Raw genomic sequence first — 21,264 nt, 5'->3', positions numbered from 1 at the left:
AATCTCGTTTTTTCTCCATGCAATTCGTCTGCCCGCATCCGCGCGCCACTTCTAAACTAACAACAAACCGCACACCTTTTCATCTTCTGCTCGCATTCCTATCGAGATTCTGGCTGTCAAATATACCCACGTATATTTAACAGCCAGAACGCAAGAGACGTTGTAAAAGTGTGTTCTGTTTGCCGGTGATCCGAGGCACTACCTGGAAGAATGGACTTGGGGGTTTTCGCATTCGGATTGCTGTCCCTGATCTCCTTTCTTGACTTCCCCAAAGGTAGGGTTTTTGTTTACCATGAGTCGTTTGGCCGCATACTGTTTTTAACCGCATCTATCTATCATTTTTGCATACCGCATCTTTCTTGCTCGCAAAATTAACACAGATCAACGTTTTAATAAAATAAAATAATCCCACCGAATTATAAATCACCACCCCAATATGGTTTTATCAGTATATCGTCGATAAAGAATTAACAAATAGTTGTCGCATTGACAGAAAACAACGCAATTATTTACTGTTGTAGGTGCAATATTCTGAGTAGCATAAGAAATATAGTTTCTCAACAAGAAAATGTTAAAATTCTCAAATTATGGACAAGTTGACCGTGAGGTTAAATTCGCGGGAGCTAGTCAGAAAGTTTGCTTTGACAAACCAGTCCATACGGCACAGTGGCGGCACGCTAATTTGGCGTTTGTGGCGTGCGTCCTTAGACATATAATCGAGTGAAATCTGTGCCGGTTTTAACGTGGGTAATTTCGCTTTCGACGACCGTTCAGAATCGCCTCTGTAAACGTGAACGGAATGGACGGTTCGTATTATTTCAATACATTAGAAATAACAGTATGTTATTATATTTTGGTTTCACTCGATGGACGTCGCGTGCATACATAATCAGTTCACAATAATATTCATAATCAACGGTCGGCAAATGTTTCAAGAGAGATGAAGAAGTCCAAGACGGCCTCCGTGGTGTAGCAATGAAGTCTATTGAACGCACGGAAAGTTCTGGGTTCGATTCCCGATGAAAACACAAAAATTGAATGTGATTTTTCACAAGCCTGGGTGTTTTGTGCTGTGATTCACCACAACTATTGGGCCTCCTGGCCTGCTGGTGCAAAAAAAAATAGAAAAGTAAATTTTTGGCGGTTGGAGCAGATGCACCTAAGCGATTGAAATGCGCTCGAAATCAATGTATGACTGGATTATGAATAATGAAATCGGACAAAAATGCAATTCCGATAAAGATATGACCATTAATTTTATTATTTCCTCCTAAAAACCTATGTTGTCTGATCTTCAGAGGGTGGTTCTGCCCTCCGTATGAAGAGTGCAGTATATCAGTTCGACATGTTTCTGAGAAAAACGCGGTAAAAGAAAATATTGTTTTTGTTGCAGTTTCATATACTATGCATGCCATCACTTTTTGCTATGTATCAAAGAATGGTCGAAAATGAGAGATTTATTTTGTTTTCATTGAAAATATGTTTTTGTTTAAATTTAAAAGATAAATAAAATATAAATAAAACTGAATTAAAATAAAGTTACTCCAGTTTTGCTTCCTGGATTTCATGGTTCCCAAAGGAAGATTGATACGTGAGTAAGACTAAAATAGAGATCTTTTCCTCGTGATTCCGAATCTGTAAATAACAAAATATCGTCAAAAATGCTAAATACTGAACTCTTCGTAAATACGAAAGAGCTCCTTGTGTGAGGTGGGTTCCCAGCTGTCCAGTAAGGCTGATTATGTAGTGCACCATAAGGGAGTCGGCTGGTGTACATGCTTTGGGCACGACCTTACCAGTCCCTCCTTCACTATCTATTCCATCTATCTATTCCAATGTCCTCGCCTCACATATGAGTATGTCTCTTGTGCTGGTATTCTCAACGCGATCTCTTAGAGTTTTCCTGCTATCGTCCTCAACGTATTCATCTCTGATGTCCTCGATATTAAAATCGGTTAGACTGAAAAATACATGAAAATTGCGATAGCGACAAAACGAGAAAATTTTCTTTTAGTTTTCTTACTTTTATTATTATTGTATTATTTTAGATTTACTTCTTCTTTAAACTATTTCAAAACCGTCTTCCTTTCCTATTATCCTGTCCCATTTTTTTTAAACTTTCTTATTTTCCTTTTAAGTCTGTACTTGGTAAAGTTGTTTGTTGTTACTCTGTGTGTTTTTACGTGTATATTTTTATGCCCCTGTTTATTATTTCCTTTTTTTGTTTTAAATACATTAAAATGTCAATTACTACTGAAACAACAATAAAAAAAATAAATTAAAAAAACATGTGCCGCTTTAAATGATTCTGTAATTTAAAAAAATAGCTTTAAATATGTGAAAAAAATATTTGATTTATTTACAAAACATATTTTACATTATTTAATAAAATATTTCTATGGAATTTCGGGAAAAACTCATAGATGTATTTACATTTGAAATTTTAACAATTATATACAAAAATATAATAAAAATGATAACGTTTAATAGATGTAGGCACATAAAATACACACAAGTTTACTACTTATTTTTTACAAAGCAAAAATGACTTAATATTATATACGTATATTCACATAATTAACTTTCTCTTACTAAGTAGTTACTTAAGTACTTAATATTATTTATTCAAAGTACTTTGAAAATATTGATTTAAACTATTTGAAATATATCTTCACTACAAAAAGATGTTCACGATAGAATATATTATATTTTATTAGCGAAATAATGAATAGCAAAAGGTCATTAAAACCCGAATCGTGTTATTGAAAAGCGTTTTTTTATAACTGGTTTTCTCTGCGTTTTATTGCGTCTATTCTGCTTAAAACGGTTTGTATAATTACAAATTGAACATGTTATATAAATTGAAACTAATTTATTTATTTATTTCAGTATTTTTTAATTAAGTAAAACATGGTAACACGAAAAATAAGGTTTTTTAAAAAAAAATATTTTTTGACTATTTTCTGTAACCTACAGGAGGTTTTCCATAAATATTTGTTGAAATCATTTTTTGTTATTAAAAAAAAAAAAATCAACCAAAATGATCTTCTCAACTAGTTCTGTAGATCCAATTTGTTTTTTTTACCCCTTTTCAAACAAATATTGCTTATTGGCTTCAAATGTTTCTAACCCTGTTGTTTTGTTTTCATTGACTCAAATTCAAATAAATTTATTTTACCAAAATAACACTAAAGTAAGACCAAATATTAAAATTGTTATATTGCAACAACATATCAAACCAAATACCCCTGAGTAATAGCCAGAAATTATAAATGTATAATATTCTTCAATAATAAGAGTATTTGGTTCTTAAACAAAGTTTCTCTGATGTGAAAGATGTCGCTCTCCAAAGTGATAATGTTTAGCTGCCTGACTGCTCTTACAATCGGTATAACCAAAAGCAGGTTGGTTCTAGAAGCCGGGAGGTAAAAAAGTATGTGCTAACGCTATCGGAGATAACCATATAAAATTGCTGAATTCTCAATAAAGCATTTTATTAGTCTGAAAAAATGGGTCAATGTGAACCCATCCCTTCAATGTTTCGAACTGTTAGTGCCAAGCATTCTCAAGAGAAATGCAGTGGGATAGAGCCGATAGAGAGTTAACATACAATGAAAGCACCCACCCTTTCCCGAAACTGTTCATACAGACTTGTGGCTTTCTTCAGTTTCGCATTTTCACTATTCATTTAAATAAAATAGTTACGCAAACATTGAATATTTCTTTACCATCAAACCACGGAAACGAACACACAGAAACTTTAAAAGCTTTCATTGTATCCCTCACTGTAGTATTGTCAATTTGTGATCAATCAAATACACATGGTCAGTACAATCGCCTTTCTCTAATTTCCCAGTATGACAGTGAAGAAATACAGTGTTAGTTCCAAATTAAGGCCGTGACCGAACGCTCCCGATACCGTTTCGGAAAGGAAGAAGAACGAAGTAATACAAACAAACTAAGCCCAAAAACATATTGTAAACATAAGAAAAATTCACTCGATACAACACGGACTCCAGTAACAGATGAAAAAAATACGCATACCGAAGCACATAGGTACATCAAATTATCAATACACTACTAGCAAAGTCCTAACACAGATCTTAGTATGATCCCTATCGAACTTTTGCGAACAGACCTCTCACCATAACACTGATCCCTCGCAAAAACCCTTATTGTTCTAATATCAACAGTAGAAACGATCCTGTGCAAAGACCCTAATCGTCCTAACAACATTTCAGGCCTTGGAGCAGACGAAACAGGTCCTAGAGCATAGTCAGCGGGCGGTTTTCGTGAGTTAGGGTACTATTCAAATAGTAATTTACCACCTCCCTTCTATGGGACAAAAAAAACACAGGCAGATAAGAGTTCCGTTCAGAGATTAAACATAGTCAAATTATCAAATGACGTCAAATCACAGGATTGTGAATCGCAATTAATACAACCATTTCCGGAAATAATGTTGTCGCCAAACTTTTCACCGAGTAAAAGCATTGTTTCACGAAGAACGCCATACGTTTATCGAACTGATTACTATTGAATAATAAATTTCTACAATTTGCTAGCGTTGTTCGAGTGTTTGGTGTTCCTTTATTAATTAAATTATTGTTTATTTTTTTTATTTATTTAACTTTTTGTACATAATGTTATTTGTACATTGGCGGGCTAATTGCCAAATGGCAATTTCTTCCAATCAACCCATAAAATAAAAGTTTTATTTTTATAATTCAAGTTACAGAACATATTCAATAGAAAAAAAAAAGATTAAAAAGTTAAAAATATATAAAAATAGAAATAAACGTATTTGTTTATAAATTACCTTAAATCAAAACTATTACTCAATGGGAAAAAGGAAAAAATAGGAAAGAGGAAAAAAAAAAAGAGGAGAGATTAAGGAAGAGAAAGGATTGTTACAGAGCACAAATAAAAAAACAGTCATTTTATATTTTTCTCATAAAAACAAAACACATTATAGAATTTGTACAATGGTTTCAATATGTTGGTAGAAATATATTTATAAAATGTGTCTCAATTACATTATGAAGATAACTTTAACTATAAGATAATAATATTTATAATTTAAAACAAGTACTTGTTTTAGTGTATCTGTGTTATTAGTGTACATATTAGTGAGGTGAATATATATATATATATATATATTGTGTAAGGGTATTCGTTTATGTGTATGGGTGTGTGAGTATTGTGTCATGTATGTGACAATGTGTAGTAAATATAAGTGGACTTATTGAACAATGATTATCAAAAATGTACTATTTTTTTAACCTTAATCAGGAAATCTATCAACCACCTAATTAATCTACGAACAATTGTCACGGATGCTCCGGCCTTAAACCCAAATTTAAAGCATGTAAAAAAATATTAAAAAGTAGTAAAAAAACGAAAAAAATATATTTGTGGGTCATATACACACATACATATATGATTACACATATGTTTGTTTATGTACATATATACAGGATTACTATTTTAGAACATCAATAATGGCTTCGAAAGTTATTTGTTCATATGAAAATTTAGAAAAAATTTACAAATTGGAAAATTAATAATTTTTACAAAACTACCTTTAACTTCTTTTTGTACTGCCATACCGAGTCATTAAATATATCAAAATATAATCGTTTCTCATTTTCAGAATAATCATCATGACAGAGATGTATTACAAATTAAAAAACCTATCTCTACAAAAATCACATCCGTTATATACACCGCATATATAATATGTACGTACTTACAGTACCTAATTATAATTTGATAAAATCTTAAGCCTAAAATTTCGTTTTCATCGTTTTCTAGGTCAATATAAAACATCAGATTCGTGTGTAAATTAAACATAAAAAACAAAGCGTGATTAATAATAAAACAACCAATTAAAACACGTATACCTAAATAATAATTAATTTTACCACGTCGTTATATTTACTATAGAAACGAAAATGAATCAAGTTTCTCTTTCTCTTAATACCGATATAAGTTATCTATGAATAAATTTTATATTACAAACGAGTTTGAATATGTTTGATAACTGCATTAAGTATCTAATATTTTAATAATACATTGAGTTAAATTGTAATCAATATTTTATTGTTATTTATGTTGTTTAAATTATGATTATGGTTGCCTATTTTAGTAAATTCGTTTGATCTCTTGTGATTACGTTTTTTAAAAATCCTAAAAACAAACGCCATTTCTATCCTCTACATTTCACATTAAATTGTGCGTTTATTTTTTTTCAGTTTTTTCGGACCATCTTAAAATTTTATAAAATTTTTAATGGAAACTTTGTAAAAGGCTTTCCATTTTTGCACCAATAAAAAGCTGTAACGAGGTGAAACAGGTATAAAAATAATCATTAGAAATAACAAATCATATTTAATTGAAATTATCCCCTTTTCCCGTTTGACAAGCTAATAATGTCACCATTGCATTTAAAATCAAGCTTGTTAGCAAATGAATTTGTGCAACTGACATTTTACATCAATGTGAAAGGATTACCAATTGAGCACTTCCTATGCATTCCTGACCTTATCAAAAAGTGTGTAGTCATTATAATTTATTGTTTCTACTGTTATTTTCAAATTTACAAGTTTTTATTATTATTTTATTTTTAAAATTACGAATAGGTAGCTCTTAATTAGCAAAAACCATAACTATCACAAACTAATTTCAATATTTATTTTAAAAAGATTTTCTAGTTTTGAAGATGGCAATTTAGGCAAAAGAGCTCGTTGGTCAATAAACAAAATAAAATAACAATGAAATTTATTAGAAATATGTTTTTCAAAATGATTTATAGCAATATGCCTGCTAGTGTATATTTATACAATGTAACTGTATTTTTTTTTTTTTTTTAATTAATTTAGCAAAAAACATTCTCTGAATTAATCTTCCTTTTTTTCTCCATACAAATGTATTTAATCACTTTTCAATAATAAATTACACGTCAACAATCCATAAATAAACCAATAATACAAATGAATCGACAGCCGATATTTTTTGTTTTTTACTAATCATTGTAACAACATTAAAAAAACTGAATAGTGATATTTTAAAAACTATATGAAAATAATTGTTATAATGTTAACTGAAATAACTAAAAAATAAAAACAAAGAAAATTGAAATTAACCAAAAAATAACAGATAGGAAAAGAAAGAAAATAAAAAATTGTACAAAAAAGCAAAATCAATAATACCAAACCAATGCTAAATAATAATATCTTTAGAGCGGTTTCAGCACTCAGCAATAACGGAAGCGAGTGGATCCAATCTTCAGTGGCTTGTAGAAGTGTATTATTGGAGCTTTTAAGGCGTTGCCATGGGCTCCAGGACTCCTTGGCAAAGTAGGGCATTGATATGATCCCCCCGCCAGTATTTAAAATAGTATACGGATTGCATGTTTTTTTGTAATTTGTTAAAATATGAGTTAAAATGAAATTATCGTTTTTATTTAAATATTACTTTTAACCAATCAAAGAGGAATAATATTTATAATATATGTTCAAATAAACATAATAATAATATATGTTTCATCTCTGACGTTCTGAGCAGTTATTTGGTTTTTCTATTTAGTTTTTCTACTTGGTTTTTCGTATTTTTTTATTATCTCTCTATTTATCCTCGCCTCTGTTGTATACACCATGATCGGTCTGACACACGTTTTGTATATCATAATTATGTTTCCAATAATCATGTGTTCATTGTACTATACGACATTTCTTAGGCATTCAGATGTTTACTAACTGAGATGAATATGTTCTCATCATCACTATGGCTGCATTATCTGCGTGGCATGTGATGTTAATGACCTTATCTCCCTTGGTAGATTCGCTACTTTTTTCTGTTTGTGTGAGAAAAGGTTTTCGGCGTAAATATTGTTGTGCTTTATTTAGTTAAATATGTGCTACATCTGCTTTGTTTCTTTGCTGTTCTCAATATGTGTTATTTTTTAAATGTTTATATTATTTATGTCCCAAATTGAGTTTTTGTAATTCCTGGGAATGTAATTTAACGTATTATACTTGTAAAATACTTTGTGTTATATGATTTATAAATAAAAAATAAATAAGAAAATAAAACAGTAAACTAAAAACAACAAAATGTACAAAACAGTATTTTACCATAGAGACGGGACATCGCCTTGTCTGCAAGTTTCATTTATAGAAATGAGAGCAAATTTTTTGTTTGTCTCACTGTCTTAACTACAAAATTATATCAACTAAGATTTACAAATCAAGACAGTAAGACTTAAATTCATAAAATGTGTCAAGCGATATTTTTCGCACTGTAGTAATTTACTTGATCTAATAACTGACTGGACAAACGTGAAATAATTCAATCGACCATATTTCATAAGAGATACAAATCATCCTTGTTAGTGTAGGTTGTCTAATTAAAAACATTAACAGATATTTCGAAACGGACATTAACAATTCTCTTCACGCAATTTCCTTCAAATTATTATTATAATGCATCCTTTTCAAAATATACAATTAAATATAACCTTTTTTAAAGTCACACCAAATGGTGCGCGTAAGGCACAAATAATTATTAGCGATCTTTTAGTGCTAGGGACTTATATTTTGTATCGAGTTTCCGGGCTTGATTACCGGTAAACAACGAAACAATACTTTTTGACATTGTGTTTTGTTAGTCATGTAAAATTATTGTGTTTTGTAAACTTGATCCGTAGTCATGTCTAGTCGAAATAACTTGATTTACGCTATTTTAGAATTAAAGTAATTAGCCGATATTTTAAAATTAAAATAAGGTTTAAAAATAATTCCCATTATTTTAATAAAATACTTTCGTAACAGTCCAATAAAGGTAAGTGTCGACACGTTGGCATCGCACGCATCGGACGGATCGTATCAAACAGATTTAAGAATTCTTTATATAATTAGTCATACAAGTGCGGTCCGTCCGATACTGATCAATAGATTTATTTGTATGACTGAATAAAATAAAAAATCGAATCCGTTTGATACAATTCGTCCAACGCGTACTCTGTGGACATGTGGGTGCTGACCTTAAATATACAATTTATTATCGTCAAAATAAAATGTTCTCAATAACGTGTTTTATTAATTTATAAAATTCCGTGGTTATGTATTTTCAAAGAAAAATTTTATCTCGTTAAAAAAAATTATTTGAAAAAATTATAAAGCATCTAACATTTAAAAAAGGCTTCAGCCCACGAATATATTTTTTAAATAAAATAAAACAGATGTTTGTATTCTTACGATGTACGTAAATATTTTTTTTTGTTACTTTATCGAGTTTCAACTATTTTTAACTAAAAAAAAAAATTAATACTAATTTTAATTAAAATTTTTAATCATTTTTACACTACGCAATAATGTTAAATTACCTTATCCGTTTGATCAAAAATGACAATAGAACAAATCACTATGCTTAAAAGTACTTTAAGGTAAGAGTTGGAGGCCAAAAATAACACAAGAGACAGCATTGATCATTAGTGATCGACCGAAAGATTTTCAGCCGAAACCGAACAGAAAACTGAATTTCAGCTTCTGTTTAGTTTTGGCCAAAACCAAAATCGATACCTAATAAGTTTAAAGTCACTTTGAACCGCCAGAAATTATGCGTTTTATATTTAAACCCTACGAATTAATTAAACAAATGTTGAATAAAATACACAATGAAACAAAAGGCATTAGTTTAATTAGTTAATATGTTTATTTTTAACGCATTTTGGTTCGTTGTTATGTTATACATATAATGTAGATGTAACCATTCTTCAATTCACGCCATAGGAACTTAATTTTATTAACTATAAAATAATTATTTAAAAAATCTTTTGGAAGATCTTAGAACGACTAATGAACAAATCACAAACTCAGTCTAATTTTTATGTTTAACGTTAGACAACGGCAAAATAGTATCAGCCTCGTGGTTAATGCTCAGCGCGTTTGCCTACCATGTAAGAGGTCTCGGGTTCAATTCCTGACATGGTTGACAAGAAATATTCATTTAAAAGAGAGTTTTCACAATAAATTATTTTGTAGTCCTGGACATGTACTTGAAGCATAAGACTGATTATCTTACAATTATGTAACAAAATGATCAAGATATGCTGTGTACAGATGCAGTGCCTTATGGACCATTGGGTGTGGAAATGGAATGATGATGATGATACAATATCTAAATATTTTAATGGACAAAAATCTAATATCTGCTTGTAAAAAAATATTTAAAAATCTGTGGGGGAGAGAATCACATCAATCTACACATCCCATCAGCAGGTTTCGCCTGAGCCGAAGTTTTGGCCTTTTTTCGTTCAAAACCGAAATCGCAGCCGAAACTCATTTTATTGGCCAAAACTGGCTGAAACCAAAACATCGGTCGGTCACTAAATATCGTTTTTCGAATTTCGTTTTTTTCACAACGTATAGACACTAGATTTTAATAAGTTTGGCTACTGTGTTTATTATTAAGTAGTATATTGCAATAGAGTTTTGTATTTTCAAAAAAGTATTTGCGTTCTTATGATTTACCCAAATATTTCATTTTGAGGGCCTTTTTAAACGGGTCGTAATTAACTCACTGCTAGAAAATGTGGATCAAGTTGGGGTAGAGTGGGATTTGAACCACGAACCTTTGAGCCGTGAGTCCGAGATACTAGGCACAGGACCACAACCCGATTCTTCGTGTGTTCAGATTTTCAATTGCCGATAGAAGTAGCGGTCTTTTTTTGCAAAAATTACTTTAAAAAATGCTTCGGCAGTATACCTATGTAAAGCGGCAGGCGGCGCGGCGACCTAAAAAGTATATGGTTTATCCTTGAGACACAGCTACGTTCATTTAAGTATTTATTTTGTATTGTTGAAGTAAAGGATCCTAAAACCGTAACATTTAAAATGTCAATTCAAATATCGCAATAAAACACATGAATAAGTTTTATGTCATCATCAACATTATTCTTCTTTCCGCACCAAGTCGTGCATACAGCGCTGCATTGGCAAACCAAATTTAAGTATATTTCGATCTAAATTTGTTGCAACAGAGAAGAAATCATTTTTGAGAAGAGAGTATAGAAGTCTAGGCATTTACTGTCTACAAACATTTGGACATACTTATAAAATTTCTGTATATTTAATTAATCTGTTACATTTAGCTAAGGTGATCAGTCCAACGCTTCAGGTGCCAGTCCATAACAATAAAATATTCGAGTTTGAAAAACCCCTGAAATAAATAATATTTATGTTGTCAATGCAAATGATTGTTTTTGTTCATGCTGCTAAGAATAAAACCCAGGACCTTAAGAATGGTAAGCGAATGCGTCAACTACTACACAATTAGGCGTAGGCGGACTTTTCTCCACTTGATTTCCTTGTTCAGGATTTTTACCTGATTAGCGATCAAATCGGAAACACTTTGCCTAGGGTTCCGGTTCAAATCGGAAACAAGGAACGGGATTCTTCATCTGCTTAGATACAGAGAACGCATAAAAGGAATTATTTAATTTTCAAAGGTGCTTTTTTTATCATGTTATGAAATAAACTGTGAAAATTTTTAACGTTTATCAGTTCATGGTTTACCTCTTCGTTTTAATTCTTAAGACACTCTCTTAATACCCATCCACAATTCCTCTTTCTTCTCTAACTCATATAGTGTCCACGCGGCTCGACTGTGGAATCATCTCCCATCCACCATCAAAGATGTTACTACATTATTTCGTTTTAAATCACGTCTGAAGAAACATTCCCACTGAGTAATGGTTTTGATTTAAGGTAATTTATAAACAAATACGTTTATTTATATTTTTTTATATCTATAGCTTTTTAATCTTTTTTTTCTATTGAATATGTTCTGTAACTTGAATTATAAAAAAAAAATATTTTTTTTGGTTGGTTGGAAGAAATTGCCATTTTTTAATAAGCCCGCCAATGTACAAATAACATTATTTGCAAAAAGTTAAATAAAACATAAAAAAATAACATGTACGTAACAGTGTTAATAAATTATAAAAAACGTATAATTAAAAATACCGCACTGAAGAGAAACAATAAACGGACAAAAAAATGTCATTTGCTTTTAATAAAGAACTCCAGCTAATAAATATTTCGGTTCATAACATACTCTCATATTAATTTGATATAGTGATTGAAACAAATAGCCGAAACTGTTAAGCCCGGGTGTTTTAATTAAATTAAGCCAAATTGAAGATTGATTTTCTCCAGTACCTATTGTTATAAGTAGGCGACGAGTTTGTTTTTTTTAATTTCTGATATTCCTTAGAACGTCTCTGTTTTTTTTTTGCCCACGATGAAAGTTAACATTAAACAGAGCAACCTGATTTTGAGCTTGACCGCAGAGCTATCTACAGGCTGTTTTTTTGATTTAGAGCAAATTCCTAATTTCAAAAAATTAAAAAAATTTAAGCCAAGTTTTAAATATATTTTTGTAATGTAATTCATGTTTTCTATTGTTACGAGTGCCCGCAAAACATTTAAACAAATCTATACTTTCGTTTATCATAGAAGGCCATGCATGCACACATATATGCATATTTGATTTATTTTTGTAATGATTTTCTAATCCACAACCAGAGGTCTAAAGAACACAGCATTGGAACTTCAATCGCAGCTTATCAGTCTCACGCATTAATAGTTTATTTCGGAACAACAATTTACTGCAGTGTTTTAACAAATCTGTCACGTCCATGCTACCAAGAATCGACCCCAAAACCCCAGGCATGATAGCCAAATGCGCCAACTACTACACTTTTAATTTCCTTTTTTAGAATTTCAACCTGAGAGTAGTCATGAAGTCAACAACGCTGTTCAAGAATTCTGATTCTATTTTACACACAAAAATGTATTATTCATCCACGTGGACGCAAAAAAATTATAAAATAGTTTTAAAAGTTAAATTTCACTTTTTTAAAACATTTTTAAAGTAAGTAAGTTCCATGAAATACTGTCCAGTAAAAAACATAGGTATTTTTAAATTCGTAATTTTGAATTCCCGCAAAAACTGTCATTCCACTGGCCATGCCCCTAATACGTCACGATTCATGTTTTTTTGTTCCTGACCATTCAAATTTGCTTAGAACATTGTAACAAATCTTGACGTTACAACTATCAAGGCCAAACATGTTGCGTTTTTCTAGTGACGTATTTTAAAAAATATATATTTTAAAAATTTATACATGAAAAAATTTCTCCATAATATCCATATTGATTTTGAAAGTACAATTAGTTTTATAAAATCCATTTTATATATTTTTATCAGTATTCGTTGTATGTGATATTTCCCTATTATGGAAAAAGTTCATTTTGATGCGTATGCAGTTACTCATGCATAGATAAGCGTGTATTTAATTCAATAACTTTAGAATATATTTTTTGAGTCGCTTATAGGAACGATGCCGGGTGGAATATGACTTAATGCCGGTTCGTTGCGTTGATGGCTTTGTAAAATACTTCCTGACCGCCAGCGCAAGCACTATTGTACCCAGCGAAGGTTTAGTAAGGCGATTGGTGAGAGCTGGTTTCAATTTTGTATGAAGGTAATCGGCAACGGTACGCTTAGTTGTAATCGTACAAATAGTCGACAACAACTGGACATTGCGGACGCACTTTAAGTATATCAAATTGTGTTTTGAAATTATCATCATTCCATGTCCACTCCCTAATTGGAAAATTCTGATATAAACTGCCGACGGATAGTCAGCAGTGGACGTCCAAAACGTCGAGAACCTGATGTCTTGTAAAGTAGGCAAGCATGGTTAAGGTTTTCAGGAGGCATTCGCAGCATATGACCTGGCCAACCGTATTGCCTCCGCTTAACGACAAATGTCACCGAAATTTGCTGCGTCCGTTATTTTATTACTTCATTCCTCACAAAGCACCGCCCACCCAATATTCTTTTGAGACACCTATTCTTAAAACTGAGAATTTTGCTGTCTTGGGCCCTACTGAGGGGCCAGGATGCCCACGATTCGCATCCGTAGATGATAATAAGTGTTGTGCAGGCGTTATTTTAGCGACATTTGGTTTTCACTGAGTAAATATCCGATCTCCAGACAGCCTTTATACTGTTAAATGTGGCGCCTGCTATTCCTAGCCGCACTCCCAGTTCTTTTTGAAAGCTGCTTTTTTCTGTAACATAAACTCCCAGGTATTTGAAACTCTCGAGCATTTCGATGATTTGGTTTTACAGTCAGGAGATTTAGAGCATCAAGGCACGAAGTATTACACAGTACATCGGCTTTTGCAATATTGATTTTCAAAATTTTCACATTGTTTTTTTTAAATAAAGAAATCAAGATATATTTATTAATTACTTAAAGTACATTTAAAAACAAGCGCAAGTCAAATTAATAAAATGAATCAATGTAAAACATTACAATGATTAAATATTGAGTTTTGATTTACTTATTCGCAATTTCAAACTCCTAAATTTCTACTTACATGCAACTAAATGAAGTTTTAGTTTCAGTTTCGGCCAGTTTTGGCCAATGAAACGAGTTTCGGCCGTGGTTTCGCTTTCAGTTTCTCCTTCACGATAATGCCAGGCCCCATACGGCTGGAATAACACAACAACTTTTTTCAACTATTCAAATGGGAAACTTTCAACCGTTAAACCTTTAGTCAAGACTTGGCTCCTTCAGATTACCATCTGTTTACAAAACTTAAGGACTTTTTGGCAGAACAGAAATTTGAAAGTGATAAAGAGCCCTAAGCAACTGTGGCTACGTATCTAAATACACTGGCGGCGGAGGAATATAACGCTAGGATACAAAAACCTCACACAATTTACAAAAAATGCTTAAATTTGCCATGTAAAAAAATAATACAAATACTAGATTTTTTTATATTCCCAAACGGGAACTACGTTCCAGATGACCCGTGTAAATGAAAATTGCTAGCTATCTCACCATCTCACACCTGGAGTTCTTCTGTATCCCCTGGAGAGTGGTTAATTTGGGGATATTTATTTTTTTCATGCGTCTATTTGCTTCGTATTATGGCCACACTGATGATTAAATGTCAAAAAATACAAACACGTGAAATCAAACATGATGATATTCATTAAGAACATTATTGCGACCTTAAACATTACCCGAAATACTCGATTAGGTTGAATTGACCAAACCGTATTTGTTTTATTTCTGTTTTTGACAGGCGCCGTGGCGCAGTTGGTTAGACGGCCAACTGTGAAACGGGCGTTGCGAGTTTGATTCCCGCCAGTTGCAAGAAAAAAAAAACAAAAAAGATTTTTTTTCAATTGGTATTTTTCATTGCATCCTTCCATATCCCCCGACTCAACTAAAAAAAATCAACTTTTTGGGAAAGTGAAAAAAAGTGTAAATTGTGACACCTTCGTATTCTTTCGTCAATGATTTCGTATTTTTCGAAGTAATCACCAAATTTTGAGTTAAAATTTACCAAAGACATTCAGCTATAAATATATGAAAAAAAAGTCTTATAAAAGGATATAATTATAAGTTTAAACAAGACATGCATTTATTTAGTCATTATTAGATTGAAAAAAATCAATAAACAAATGCACTTTGATAAATAAGATAATAACATAATTTTTATAAGGTCAGATCAGGTCGCCAAACGTATGTTTTTATTTATTCACGAAATGATATAAACTAAAATAAGTCACTAAAATTATCGGTTAGTTGGAACGAAACAATCACAAAGCTGTATTACTCGTTTTAATATTAAAAAAATAAAAATAAATAATTTGTATCGGAATAAAATCGACTCAACCGGCTTTCGGTCACTTTATGTGTCTGCGTTGCGTCCTTCACACAGCAATATAAACACAAAACTAATAGCGTCGCTTCCGTACTGACGGGAAACTTAATTCTCTGATTATCAAAGAAACAGATGTAACGGTTTTTACCTATTCCCACCCGAATGTAGCATTTTTTTAATGCAGAAAGATGAATAATATTCAGTGAAGTCGTTTTATGATCTTAACTCATTTTAAGGTTTTTTTTGTTATATCTTTTTCGTTCTGAAGGTGCGATTTGTCGTTTAATCATTAGTATGGCTATTATATGAAACAAAGTGCTGTCGTATTAGAAAAATAAAAATCTTCAAATTCATCACTCTCTGGGGGTGAGAAGATCCAGAATACCACGCCAGGTGAGATAGCTTGCAAACATACTAACAATTTATATTTTGTACTTTTTTCACTCTGTTATTTGTTTTCCCTATTGTGAAAATAAATCTGTACTTAATTCAAATAAACGCTGATTCTGTCTGCACTGAATCAGAATTCGTTTTAAATTCTAGTCGTTGAATTGTTAAATATCAGTGAATGATGAGCTTTTATAGTATTTTCAGTTGTTTAAAATCAAACCTGATCAGCAAAAAAACTTTTTTAATTATAATCACCCTTGAGTCGTTTAGTAACCTTGTTCTCATAATTCTTTACAATTTCCAACCAGGCGATCAGTTCAAACGTAACCAGTAATCTTAAAGATAATTCAGTCTTATTTGGTCTAGATATATTTTGTATTTACGAGTACATATATATTATGTACACACATAAATCCTTGAAGTAATTTGAATGCTTTTACCATAGGTTCTAACGAGTATTTGATATTATATGCATATACAATACTAATTAGATGTGCTTTGAATTGAATATAAATTTGAAATGATTTATAACGTAATTTTCATAATATTGTATCTAGCAGAGTTTTTTTAAATATCTTAAATACATGATTCTCTATTAAGGCTAAAGATCACGTGTTTTTTATTGTGAAATTTCAGTATTTCTTGTGCTATTTTCTTTCATTTTTTTGAAAAGATCACTTCCCCAACTATTCTTCAATTTAGATACATCGGTTGATTTTTCAAATAAATATTATAAAACACATTTTATTTTTTATTTTTTTAAATGTTATAAATCATAAATCATAAAACACATAGTATTTTACAGGTATGACACATTAAATTACATTCCCAGGAGTTACAACAACTCAATTCGGGACATAAATAATATTAACAATAAAAAAAAAACACATCTATTGAGAACAACAAAGAAACAAAGCAAGTTGAGCATCTTTATAACTAAATAAAGCACAATATATGTGCCAAACACCCTTTCTTACGCAAGCAGAATACGGTTACCCAATAAATATTCTAATAAATAAATAGTATTAATGTATATTTGGAAGATGGAATTGAATAAATTAAAATTTATTAAATGTAAACAACATCAAAAGACAACATAACTTTCATAATGTTTTACTGCTTGTATTTTCACAAATTTTTATTTATATACTTTTGCATTTAATTTTTAATTTTTTAAAACTGTTTTTTTTTTTTTTAATTTTTCATGATTGTATTTTTGGATTGTTTTAGGTCAGACTGTAAGAAATTGCTAGTGGCAATTAGTCTGCCACTAAGCCGTGTTAACCTTTGTTTTATTTAAGGACAATTTTTTTTTTTCGTATGTATCATATTATACAGGCGCCGTGGCGCAGTTGGTTAGACAGCGAACTGTGAAACTGGCGTTGCGGGTTCGATTCCCGTCAGTCGCAAGAAAAAAATCCAAGAAAGATTTTGCTCGATTGGTCTGGGTGTTGTGGTGAATTTTTCATTACCTTCTTCCATATCCCCTCTATCCTATCTGCTGACAAGCCTCAAAATAAAGGCTTAACGGGTTATTTCTTTTAAAAAAATTATACTATGGTGAGTAAAGATTTAATATTATTATTATCATTTTTTTTGTTAGATACTTTTTTCATGGGGTCATTTATTTTATACAGTATATTATTTTTAGCAGTAATAACATGGTCATATGTACCTCTCGTTAATTTTGCAATTCTCGCCAGTAATGAAACCAGAAATGTTGTTTTATGTGTCACAATCGCCTGGGGAAATATTTCGAAATATTTTTTACACCGGTTAACCTTTTTCTCGCGGTCAGATCTCGTTAAAGCGATTGGACAATGAACTCTGTCAATGCACTTATCGCCTTATAAATACTTCACTTACATTAAAAAAAAAAAAGTGTGAGTAATTTTATCCTATCAAAATCGAATATGTTTGATGAAATGCGAGATTATTAATTGAGACTGTGTTGTATTAGTCCGTTGAATTTACATGAGACTATGTAATAATTCACTTAATACTTATTTTAACAAACGTGTTTATTAGAAAAATAATAATAAAATTAATAACAATCATGATTTATTAGCAAAAATAACAATTTTTTTATCTACTTTATACACACTTGGGTAATAGATTTCTCTGGATCATGTCTAGTCTGCCTAACTTGGTAAAACCTGTTTTAAGGCATTACCGGCCGAATACACTGAGAATTTACCCTGTGCCCGGCCTATTTTAGTGAAATTTTATGCTTTGTGAAGGGTTTCTTAAGTGTTATCATAAGTGTTATAATAAAAAACATTTTACAAAAGGGAATATAGAAGTCTAGCCATCCGCAGGGGTTATGGCCTGTCATTGGCTGGTTAAAGTAGCCACTTAACACACTGTGTAACATTCACTATTCTGCCTATATTTTAACATCTATATTCTTTCGACTCTTCCATCAGTTGAGGTTTGTGAAGTACAAGTTTGTAAATCTCACCCCAACAATAAAAGTTTCAGCTCTTATCAGGCATCATATTTATTTTACATATATTAAAATATCTAAGTCAAACTCGCACATTAATTCTCTGTTCCCGAGAGAGTGAATTCTCGGGATACGCTAGAAATAAAGATACGCTAGTTGTGCCCACTACTTGACTGAAAAAAATCTTAATTTTTTTGCTTTAAACTAGATACGATTCTAGAATAAAGTATCTCTTGAAATTCAGGCTTTGCTAAAAAAAAAAGAAAGATTTTGTCAAGCACGACCTGTTTGGGAAGAACTAATACAGAGTCGAAGAATCTTAGCAGGACAAGACAGCTTGGCATTAGATTCATGACTATTGATTTTAATTGATTGATTTTAACATATTACAACAGGGATTAAGAACATTTAAGAGAAGGTTATATAGAGTCCAAGTCCAGGCATCTACAGGGCTATCTGTCAATGGCTGGTTTAAGAGGCCAGTGGTTAAGTGTAAGTTGATTTTAGTTTTTTGATCTAAATTGTATTGTTGATTCAAATTTATTCGTATGGTAGCTTTTATTTACTAATTATTGATTTATGTTTTATGAATATAATTTTTTTGACGATTATAAGAGATTCGATGAATCCTATATAAATAATATAAAAGAATAATAGTATTAATATTTTTTTAAAAAACTGATGACCAAAACTAGATGTGTTTGCTTTAACTTTATTTATCAAACTTTAAGATACAATTATTTAAGAAAATGGAATAATATTTTAGTTTCTAGTATTTAATTAGTTTTTTATTTTCACTTTAAAAAAAAATTTGTGTTATTTTTTACTGTTCATAATCTCTGTATATGTAAAAGCCCTTCGGGCGTAAATAAATAAACAAATTTATGGTTAAAGTGATCTTCCCAATTTAAAATAAAGCACTAGCAACTTAGACGGATGTAACCTTTGGAACTGCATGAAGATAAATAAGTGCAATGCAGGAGAAACGTGCTGCAGCCAATATGTGCATTCACAATGTTATCAGAGCAACCGTTGAAGCATCTAGCCTACATTCTCCATACTATCCGTTAGCATCTTGCCAGTTTGTCAGTAGGCACGCGGTATACTATATCACGTCGTATAATGCCGGCCTCGTGGCTGTATTATTTCATGTATTTTCTTTGTAAATACACAAGAAAAACGGTTTTCTTATGCCACGCGAGTGATTCAGAATAGAACCCAAGATGTAGTAATCATCGTATTTGCCTACCATGTGAAAGGTTTCGGGTTTGATTCCTGATATATTGACAACGCTGAAATTATGCGGAGCATTAGCTTTTATGTTCCGGATAGTTACCTTAGACAGCTTCAGTATAGACTGTTTCAAATTACAATATACAGGACCAACCTGCCAATGGTTATGCCTGTTGGAAGAGCTATCTCTATGTTGAACAATATTACTTTGGACATTGACATTTTTTACGTCTCTGAGGGAGTTTTTCGTTACAAGATTTTCTTACTTTTTTAACATATTATTTTCTGGATATTTTATTTTATTAACATAAACGGCATTTTACAAAAGTTTATAATACTTACATATTTGACTAAATATTTTTTTAATAAATTTTCTTATACCCAAGATTAAAAAAAAACAAACCTAAAAATTATACAAGATTTACTTTAAAAAAATTAACCTAAAAATTATAAAGCATATTCAGCAGAAAGTTTAAATAATTCAAGTATTATCAATTCATAAATGTTAAAAACAAAATTAAATAATAAAACATTTTACAGTAATAAAACAAGAAAATCATAAGTACTGTTTCATACAGCTGGGCAAAGTAAACAAAAAACTGTATATATTATGAAATGCACGAATAAATACATAGAGTTACCATTCACCAACTTTGAAAAAGTTCAAAAGGTTTGTTCTATATATTTTTTTAATTTTTTTATTTAAATCTTAAAATAGGGCACACATATCATACATATTGTTATGTGTGTTCTAATAATAACATTGCAAATATATTTAATTTATAAATTGTTTATCACATATGTCTTGATCATTATTTAAAATTTTGATATGTTTTTTTCTTCATAAATATTTTTTTCCATTTCGTAATACTTTTTAATTGCTTTAAATAAAATTGAATTTTGTGACTTTGCCTTTTTCCTAAATGGAAGTCTAATTTTGTTCTTTTCTCTAGTATTGTGATTGTGTTCATGCTGGTTCCGATCAATTTTTTTCCAAAATTCTGTTTTTTTATTAGAGTTTATAATTTTATGAACAAATATCATTGTATTGTAAAATATTCTTTGTTTATATGTTAATAATTTCATTTCATTTACCATCGACTTTACCCTCGTATATCTGTTTTTTTTCAAAATGATTCTAAAGGCTTTATTTTGTAATACAGTTAGTTTATCTATGTTTTCTTTGTTTGATAAAAATAAAATGCTACTACTATATAATGTATACTTATGCGTTTTTTTATAAATACCCAATTTTACCAAATATTTTTGTATTATTTTCATATGTATGAATTAAGATATTTCATTTTGCAATGTATAAATATATGAATAAATAAAATTGAAAAAAAAAATTGACGTGAAATATTTATTTTTAAAATGTGTTTCACATTACAATTTTTTATAGTCCCTGGACTGGCTTTTGACATTTGTGATTTTAAATCCAAA

General features: G+C 30.7%; 1 protein-coding gene and 1 long non-coding RNA gene across 2 annotated transcripts in view; one reads left to right on the top strand and one right to left on the bottom strand.

The window, feature by feature from the left end:
• Cht7 (chitinase 7) overlaps positions 1-21,264 on the top strand; it is a 191,740-nt gene that overhangs the window by 3,728 nt on the left and 166,748 nt on the right. The window lies entirely within an intron of this gene.
• LOC148279503 (uncharacterized) lies at positions 13,364-15,734 on the bottom strand. Its single transcript, XR_015822858.1, has 2 exons — positions 14,796-15,734; positions 13,364-14,093 (listed from the first exon to the last, which is right to left on the bottom strand). It is a non-coding gene; the product is annotated as an uncharacterized LOC148279503 (long non-coding RNA).

This window comes from Micrasema longulum, unplaced genomic scaffold, assembly GCF_059751315.1.
Source record: "Micrasema longulum isolate JH-2025_06_02 unplaced genomic scaffold, ASM5975131v1 h1tg000715l, whole genome shotgun sequence".
In the NCBI taxonomy this organism is placed as follows: Eukaryota; Metazoa; Arthropoda; class Insecta; order Trichoptera; family Brachycentridae; genus Micrasema; species Micrasema longulum.
Note: the sequence above shows the minus strand (reverse complement) of the source record. Positions and strands in the feature narration are given on the sequence as shown.